This window comes from Thamnophis elegans, chromosome 13 (genome assembly GCF_009769535.1).
Source record: "Thamnophis elegans isolate rThaEle1 chromosome 13, rThaEle1.pri, whole genome shotgun sequence".
Classification (NCBI taxonomy): domain Eukaryota; kingdom Metazoa; phylum Chordata; class Lepidosauria; order Squamata; family Colubridae; genus Thamnophis; species Thamnophis elegans.
Genome location: NC_045553.1, coordinates 19335428 through 19344972, shown reverse-complemented (window position 1 = coordinate 19344972; position 9545 = coordinate 19335428).

Below are 9545 nucleotides of genomic sequence, written 5' to 3'. Positions count from 1 at the left end.
CTGTGTCTGTAGCTGTTCTTTAGGTAAAGTTGAAGTTCACATGTCTTGAACTTGTCAAGATTGAGAAAGACTGGGCTACGATTTTAAACTTACAAGATTCTTGCATGGTCTTGGTTATTACACTTTTACGCCTCCCATCTCTCCTTTAAGGCAACACTTAGACCTTGCTTGGAACATAGAATATCGAATAATAGGGTTGGAAGGATCTTGGAGGTCTCCTAGTCCAACCCTCTACTAAAAAAGGAGCCCTTGTACCATTCTGGACAAATGTCCTCTAGTTTCTTCTTAAAAACCTCCAGTGATGGAGCATCCAGAACTTCTGAAGGGCTGTTCGTTCCACTGATTAATTGTTCTGTCAGGAAATTACTCCTTAATTCTAAGTTGGCTCTCTCTTCGGTAATCTTCCACCTGTTACTCCTTGTTCTGCCTTCAGATGCTTTGGAACATAGATTGAACCTCTCCCCTCTGTGAGGGGAGAGCCCCTCAAATACTGGAAGGCCACTATCATGTCATCTCTAGTCCTTTCTGATGGACCAGGCATACCTAATTCCCTTAACTGTTCGTTGTACAGTTTAGCCTACAGAGCCCTAATCACCTTTGTTGCTCTTCTCTGCATTCTTTCTAGGACCTCGGCATCCTTTTTGTATCTTGGTGACCAGAACTAGATGCAGTATTCCAAGCGTGGCCTTACCAGAGTATTATAAAATGGCATTAACACTTCACCTGGAGATCTGGATGACACTTTTTCTGGTGGCTTGAACAGACTTCTTCCACAGAGCATGTGGCATGGAGGCATCTTTGGAAGATTCCTATTCACTCTGCTTTCCTAGAGGTCACCAGAGATTTCTTTATGGTTGTTCTGAGTGGATGCCAAGGGAGGGATTTGGTTTACCGGTACAATGTAATGGCAAGTTCAAATGGTCTTTATTGGATTCATAAAAATATCAAGTCCTGGGAATGCATGTAGGGGCAATAGTAAATAAACCTTGCAATATGTCAATAAATGTGTAAGAGAGGTCAAATTATCTGGGCATTCAGTGAGGCTGCAGATCCATATCCTCTCCTAATTTAGATATTACATCCATTAGTGATCTGCTTTTCTAATGGCCTCGTTCCCCAGGTGGCCTTCAGGAAAGGGAGCGCCTAGAGGCTGGTATCATCAGGATAAAACACTTTGTCAAGTGAGGTGGCTTCTCCAAGTCCAAGCATGCCAACTTGGAAACAAAACATTTCACTGCAAGGAGGTTAGATATGGACATTGAACAAACAAAAGGAAGTGGCTGTAGTTGTGCCTTGAATAAAGCCATTATAACTTTTGGGTGGTTTTGACTTCATTGTTGAATGAACTTGTTTATAGCTTGTAAACTGGGATTTATAGTCTCTGCCCAACCTATGCTGCTTGGACAGTAAGACAAAGAATTTAGAATTTAGAATTTTATTAATATTTATAGGCCGCCCTTTTCCCTGAGGGGACTCAGGGCGGCTTACAAAGTATAGGGGGGGGGACACAAAAACGATGAACATAAACATTACATGAGTATAAAATAGTACACACCATTCACAAAGATAAGAAAACCACTGATGGTGTGTCAAATCAAAGAACAAGCATCCCCGGAAGAAGTGCATGACAAAAAACCAATAAAGCTTTCATTTAAATGTCTGCAACCTGTCTTATGTCCAAAAACTGAAGTCCCTTTTCAGCCAGCAAGGGGCAGCACTGAAAACAAGTCATGAAAAGAACAATCCTGATAGTCCAATCTGCTTTACTTAAATAGTTTTCCGTCACCTGTTTTTCGCTTTACTTCTACAGCATTCCACTTAAGGTTGCTTGGCCCTTAAAAAAAGTTAGAAACAACCCCATCTCACAGAGAGGGATTCAAGAACATTCAACTAGGCCCACCAAAATCCACAGTTTTTGGTATTGGCAAGTCAGGTCTCCTTGTGGCCAAGAATTGAGAGCAAAATATAGACTAACAGAATTGGAAGGGGCATTGGAGTTCTTCTAGTCCAACCTCTTGCTCAAGCAGGACACCTTAAACCATTCCAGACAAACGGCTGTCCACCCTCTTCTTGAAAGGCTCAAATGATGGAGCTTCCACAATTTGTGGTGGCAAGCTATTTCACTGATTGTTCTCTCTGTCAATAATTTCTGCTGCACAGATACAGAATAGTGGCACCTGGCTCAACAGTAATAATTGAGAGAGGGAGATCTAGGTGTCCTACTGGACCGCTGCTTAAGTATAAGCCAGCAATGAGCTGCAGATGCCCAAAAAGCCAATGCAGTCTAAGGCTGCATCAACAGAGCAATAGCATCAACATCACGAGAAGTGATGATATCACTTTATATTCCACTGGTGAGAGCACACTTGGAATACTATGTCCAGTTCTGGTCACCACAATGCAAAAAAGATGTTGAGCTGCTAGAAAGAATGCAGAGAAGAGCAACAAAGATGGCAAGGGTCTGTGGGCTAAATGGTATGTCTAACCTATCAAAGAGGAGGGTTGGGCAGGGGAACCTGGTAACTCTTCTTCCAGTACTTGCAGGGCTGTCACAGAGAAGAGGGGGCTGACTTGTTCTCTAAAGCATAAGAGAGCAGAACAAGAAGTCATGGGTGGAAGGTTGTTAAAGAGAGATCCAGCCTAGAATTAAAGAGAGATTTTCTGGCAATCAGTGGAACAGTCTGCCTCCCAGAGTTATGGGTGCTCCATCAGTGAAAGTTTTAAAAAGTAAACTGGGCAACCATTTGACCAGAATAGGATAAGGTCTTCTGCCTTGAGCAGGGGGTTGGACTAGAAGACCACCAAGGTCTCTTCCAAGCCTGTGATTCTATGTTCTGTGAAGGTAGCGGTTTGGAATCTATGCAATAAGTAGGTATGTTTGGTTTCTCACATTCCCCAGCTGGAAATTTCCATTTCAGTTTGTTTTGAGAACAAAAAGGCATCGTTCGCTTGTTTAAAGGCTCTATATCTTCCATAGTATTGGCAGATGCTTCAAAGCCTGAGATCTACAAATGGGGAAGTAATCTTCTGGGGAAACAGAGGAAATTTCTTTGGAACTGTTTTTGAGATTATTCCTGCAAATGCCATGTTTTCATCAAGCTTCTTGGCTTAAGGAAGGAAGCAAAGCCCATCCATTTTCCATCCATGTGTGACCCAGAAGGGGAGGGAAGTCTAAGATGCTTCCCTCCACTCTACCCAGCAGCATCCAGACAATATGGTCATCTTTTAGTTCTGATTACAGGTTTTATCTTATTTTCCTCCATTTTTAGTCAAAATAGGGACATTTGCTTTACTCCACTACAACTTGTGAAGGTAAAGAGTATCCCTTCATACGCTGCTACCATTGGTTTTCATCGGGTGAACTCTTAAAATCCAGTGGTGGGGAGTCTTTGGCACTTCTTGAGCTGCTGACTTTAGGGTGGGAGCCGAGTCTGCAGAGGGAGATAAAGGCTGACTCTGCTCTCCTCTTGGTCTCCCATCTGTGTGACCCTGGCCTACAAGACCCTTCACCCTCTTCCTTTCTTCCCTGCAGAGAAGAGCCCGGAGCTCTTGCTTCTTCCCCCTGGAGGTGCTCGGCTTTGTCAGGCTCTAGTTCTGTACTTTCTTCATACGAGTTTGCTTCACCCATTGAGTTCAGGTCAGATTTCCATTCTTGAGGACATTCATTTGCAGGCACAGAATACTCTGCTCCCTCTGCAACATCCCTAGCCATTCACAGGCACCACAAGACACAGAGGTTTCACTTCCTTGTACCTGTGGCTTTAAAAAATGATGCCCTGGAATTTCAAAATCATAATACTGATTCTGAGGAGCTCAAGAAGCGGAATGGGACAACTTGCTGCAGCCAACTTGCCACGGCCAATTTGCCATGGGCCAACTCACTGTGGGACAATTCAACAATTCAATTTAATTATTTAAAATAATTAAAACATTATTTTAATTTTGTCATTCACATTTCATTCTGTCCCTTCTTTGGCACCCTTTCTTTACTGATTCTATTCCTCTATTTCTTTGATATTAGTGTGACTCTTGTCCCATGGCGAGTTGTGATAGACCTCTCAAGACAATCCTCGGGCACACGGTGTCCTTCTAGGGAGTAAAGCCCAGATAGGTAGGTTTGACTTTTTCATTTTCCTGAAAATCCTGACAACTTCCTGACCATGATGGAAGGCGTATAAAAGATGACTTGTTTTATTGCCACCATTGTGATTTTAGGTCTTTATCAAAGAATTTCCTACAGAATGTCTTACCTTCACGATTCCACCTTTGCCGAACTGAGCAAGGAGGCCATCCCATCATGACCCATCCACTGAGTACAATGGATGGAAATGGATTATGTGGTCAATGAGCTTTGGTTCCACAATTAGGGAAAATGGAAAAGCCAGAGAATGCAAAAGAAGATTTGTGCTTCACAAGCTCATCTTTTTGGAGGGAGCTAGAAACAATACTGTTATATAAGGTCCTCACTATTTCTTTTAAAAATTCTTATTAGATTTTGTCAGTGGTGAAATTCAATTTTTACTACTGGATCTGTGGACATGGCTTGGTTGGCATAGAAGGGGAAGGATCCATTCCCTCCCCACTCTGGGGCTAGCCAGAGGTGGTATTTGCCAGTTCTCCAAACTACTCAAAATTTCTGCTACTGGTTCTCCAGAACCTGCTGAATTTCACCCCTGGATTTTGGTTCCTAATTGTAGGCTGCCCAAAGTGACTTGGGAATCAGGAGGTCTATAAATGAGATAAAACAAATGTCCCACTATTATTTATACAGTTTCAAGGCAAGCAACCCCTGATATCCCCATCTTTCTTAGACCTGGCGATTCTTCAGCCCAACCCAGTCCATCAGAGAGGAGCCATCCCATTGCAGGTTGCTGACAGGATTCAGGTCCTCTGTATTTTGCATGGGGGCTGCCATAAGGTCCCCTTCCATTCCCTGCCTCTCCTGGGGGATGAGGGGGGAGCTCTGAAAGCTTTTGGTCAGGTCAAAGGCATAGCATGGCTTCATTGGCATTGCAGATGTTTCAACAGTTTTCCCTTACCTCCAAGGCTAGAAATGCCTCTTTACAAGTTTAACCAGATCTGACCTTTTGCTGTCTTTAATTATAGAGATTGCTGTTTTCTATTTATTTAATCAAAGCTGGGCACTCTGAGATGGCAGCTGATGTGGTACTTAACACAGATGCTGCTGCCATAAAATCTTGCTTTGCATTTTGTCACCTCTCATGGAAGCCCGTTCAAGTGAATAATGCAAAGAATTCCTTAAAGTGAGTAACTCCCTTCAACTAATGACGCTCCTGAAGCACATGTAAAACTGAACGGGTTAAACCAGAGGAGAGGCGTGCTGAGCCAACTGACTACCATGGACAAGTCATTTCCAAGGTGGAAGATAAGAGGTCCGCTCTTCCTTCATCCAGGCATGCCCAGGGAAGAGGGATTGTGGCTGGCAGAGAAGGAAATCTTGTGGCTGGCAAAGGAGGGATTTTTCAAAATTGCCTGCTCTGCAAAAACTGGTAGCATCCCTTGCTGTGGCATGGAGGTTACCCCAGAAGCCACCTGCAGCTGTAAAGAGCAGGAAGCGGTCACATAATTCACTGATGTGAGTCAAGTGGTCACACCAAATGAATGTATGAATGAGCAAACCCTACTAGTTGCATATAACAAAATGTGTTAGAAATATGGGATGCCATCATTACAATTATCCTCAGCAGTTTTCTGCTTGTTTATCTAATGTTAATCCTTGATTTAAATATTGAAGGCCGATATTCAGACAAAAGCTAAACTGATTACCAAGCCTAATTGATGGCTGAAGACCACGGGGGAGAGCTGAAGTGGTGAAACCACACATGAAATAACACCTATCACAATATCAACAAGACGTTGAGTCTCTAGAAAGAGTTCCAATAAGAGCAGCAAGGATGATGGCAGGTCTGCAGGCTAAAGTACGTGGTGAATGGTATGCCTGGCCTATTAGAGTTAGCCCTCTTCTTTCTCTTTGATGGGCCAGACATACCTATTAACCTACTAGTAATATAAGAACTGTCTTCTACTACTTGAGAGTCAGTCAGAAAGAAGGGGATTGAACCCAGGGACATTTGCCTCCATCTATCAGACAGTTGGGAGTCAGTGTGGTTAACTGATCGTTGCTTAAGGCTCCAGGCTAGAACCCAGGAGGCGGTGAATTCTAGTCCCACCTTCAGCAGAAAGCCATCTGAGTGACTTCGGGCCAGTCACTTTATTTCAGCTCTAGGAAGGAAGCAATAGCCACTTCTGAGAAACCTTGCTAAGAAAACTGCAGGAACGTATCCAGATAGTTTCCAAGAATTGGACCCAATTGAACAGAAGGAGAAAAGAGAGAAAAAGAAAGAGACCTTTGCTGCTGGAAATGTCTTTTGGGATAAAGAAAAATCATTAGAACAAGGTGTTACTTCTAAATGGAGAAGTTACCGAACCCTTTCCCATTGTTCTCGGGTAACGTTAACTTCCTCCCAGGGGGAATTGGTGCTCCTGGCGTTGAAACCTTAAAAGGAAGAAGTCACAATGGGTGTGAACCACAATCCTGTTTATGGAGGCACCTTGGCTTTGATGCAGAGAGGGAGACCTTGAGACAGGGGTGTGTGGGTGGTGAGGCTGCCCATTTGCCCCACAGACAAGCAAGAAAGTCCACACAGTTCCCTTGTGTACTGACAAAAGGCCATGGTGCCTGACGCTAATTTAGGCATCTTTAGAAAAACTAGAAATATGTCAATCACCTTGAAGTGCTTAAGACCAGGAAGTGGTACGTGAATTGGTTTAATCCACAAGGCCCCTGGGGCCCCTGAGTGCAGCCTCCCACCTTGGGCTGCTCTTTTCCGGGGGTGGGGGGGCAGATTTCAAAACCAGACCCTGCCTGAGCCTGTAGAACTGGTGTTCAGAATGAAGTCTTTTATTTTTTAAAGTTCTTAACAGAGTGATAGAATAACAGTTGCAGGAAACCTTGGAGGTCCTCTAGTCCAACCTTTTGGGCACCAGGGACCGGTTCCATGGAGAGAGGCTTGACATGCTGTCTGAAACCCGTAGATGGGGCTTTGCGATGCCCAGTTTTTGGCATACCACAGACTGGTCCACAGACTGGGGGTTGGGCCCCCCATTCTAGTCCAATCCTCTGCTCAAGCAGGAGACCCTATCCCATTTCAGACAAGGGGCTGTCCAGTCTCTTCTTAAAAGCCTCCAGTGATGGAACAGCCCCAACTTCTGAAGGCAACTTCTGTTCCATTGCTTAATTGTTCTCAGTTACAAAATATATTCTTAGTTCTAGGTTGCTTCTCTCCTTCATTAGTTTTCATCCATTGCTTCTTGTCCTGCCTTCTGGAGCTTTGGAAAACAGGTTGATCCCCGCTTCTTTGTGGCTGCCTCTCATTTATTGAAACAGTGCTCTTATGTTACCAGTAGTCCTTCTTTTCACTAGACTAGATTTACCGAATTCCTGAGACCATTCATCATAGGTTTTAGCCTCCAACCCCCTAACCATCTTTGTGGCTCTTGTCTGCATTCTTTCTATAGCCTCCACATCTCTTTTATATCTTGGCGACCAAAAACTGTAGTATTCCAAGTGTGATCTTAGCAAGGCCTTATAAAGTGGTACTACTACTGACTCTCTTCCTCTGTTAATGCAGCCTAGGATTGCACTGGCTTTTTTAATGACTGCAGCACATTGTTGGCTCAAATTTAAATGACTGTTCACTAGCACTCCGAGATTCCCCCTCACAGTTACTGCTCTTGAGCCAGGTTTCATCTATTCTATACATGAACATTTGGACCTTACTTTTCTCTACACTGAATTTCATTTTATTAGGTAGGGCCCAGTATTCAAGTCTATCAAGATCCATCTGGACCTTGAGCCTATCTTCTGGGGTGTTGGCTATTCCTGCCAGCTTAGTGTCATCGTACTTAGTACAAACTCAGTCCAGATTGAGCTAAGGACATCTTTGAACGAATGGTGAGCAAATGGGACAGAAATAACTGAAGTCTTCTCCAAAACTCAAGTGACACTCTACAGCCCATTCAACCAGCACATTGACTAAATCATCACTTTGTTTAACCACGGCAGCTCTGGAGGTTAATCTTGAAATTTTACCCAACGTCTCTAGGCTCCTTCATAAAATACAGTTCCTCTATTTTTAGAAAGCTTCTTACGCCGGAGGGAAGAGAATTCCAACAGCAGATTAATTCAAACAACCTCTGATGAAAAAAAAAGGTAAGAAGCAAAACAGGATTTGAATTTGGAACATAAAAGGCTCCGGAGGAACTCGAGGGCAAAACAAGAAAGTCATATTTTCCTTCCAGATTAAGATGATGATGTTCAAGGAAGGGAAGAAAATATCCAAAACAATAAAAGAGAGAGAGAAAGCACCTGGTTTTCATGGACTTTTCCCAGAGGTGTCTGCAAGGTGATAAAAGTCAAGATGTTGGTGCCATCAAAGCTCTGCCCATTTTTAAGGGTATTTGCCCACATAACAACATCATGTGGGTGCCCAGGTTTCGCTATGAGAGCCAAGGCTGCTCTGTAACGCAACAACACCAACTCCAGGGCCTGAAGATGCAGCCAAGCTTGGGAGACATTCAGAATAGCTTTTGGGGTGGGTGCCCAGGACTGGCAGGCCAGGAGTGGTTCCAGAGTAGACAGCGCTAAACCGGGGAAGACACCCCCAACATGTGATACTGGGGGCCTGTTCTGTCCCTGGGAGCTCACTCCCAGCCCCTGGCTGGACAGGAGGTCTTTGGAGGCCCTGCACTCCGACTGCTGAATGCCTGTCATTCTGACATTCGGAATGCCAGGAGGGTCAAGCATAAGAGATGCCCAGGGCGCTGCAGGAGGAAACCGAGGGATGACTCCAACCAAGGACAACTTAGAGCTGCCATTAAGGCCTCCCTCCCTCTGGTCAGAGTGGCCAAAGATCATTATTTCTTATTGTGTTTGCAGAGTGTCGCCTGGCAGCCCTGTTCAAGACCGCTTGGCTGCTCCTGGGACAGGGGTTCTCAGAGGATCGTCTTCAGGGCCACGCAGAGGAATTTGTTCAACACCTGGGGGGTTATTGTAAATGGTGCCAGGCTGAACTTTGCCCTGGAGTGTCTGGATTTCCTGCTGGCCCTCAGAATATAACCGGTCCCCTTTATTGCTACTGGTCTTACAGCTGCTGCTTGTTTTGCAAGGATTGCTTGCGTGGTTGGGTTCAAGAAACCAGAAGAGAACATTGGAAAGCCAATAGCTCTGTCAGGCTCTGGCTGATGCCCACAGATTACTTGGAAGGCACCCAATTCAATCCTGGGTCCACCCAAAAGATAGAGTGTTTTTACATTAAGACTTGGCAGACCAAGTGTGCCATGGTCCTATTTTTCCTTAAAAACAATCTGTCTGCAAATTTCCTGTAAGTCCAATGCAAAATACTTCCCCTTTTCTTTTCTGTACCTTTCCTCCTCCTCCTCCTCCTCCTCCTCCTCCTCCTCCTCCTCCTCCTCCTCCTCCTCCTCCTCCTCCTCCCCCCCTCCTCCTCCCCCTCCTCCTCCTC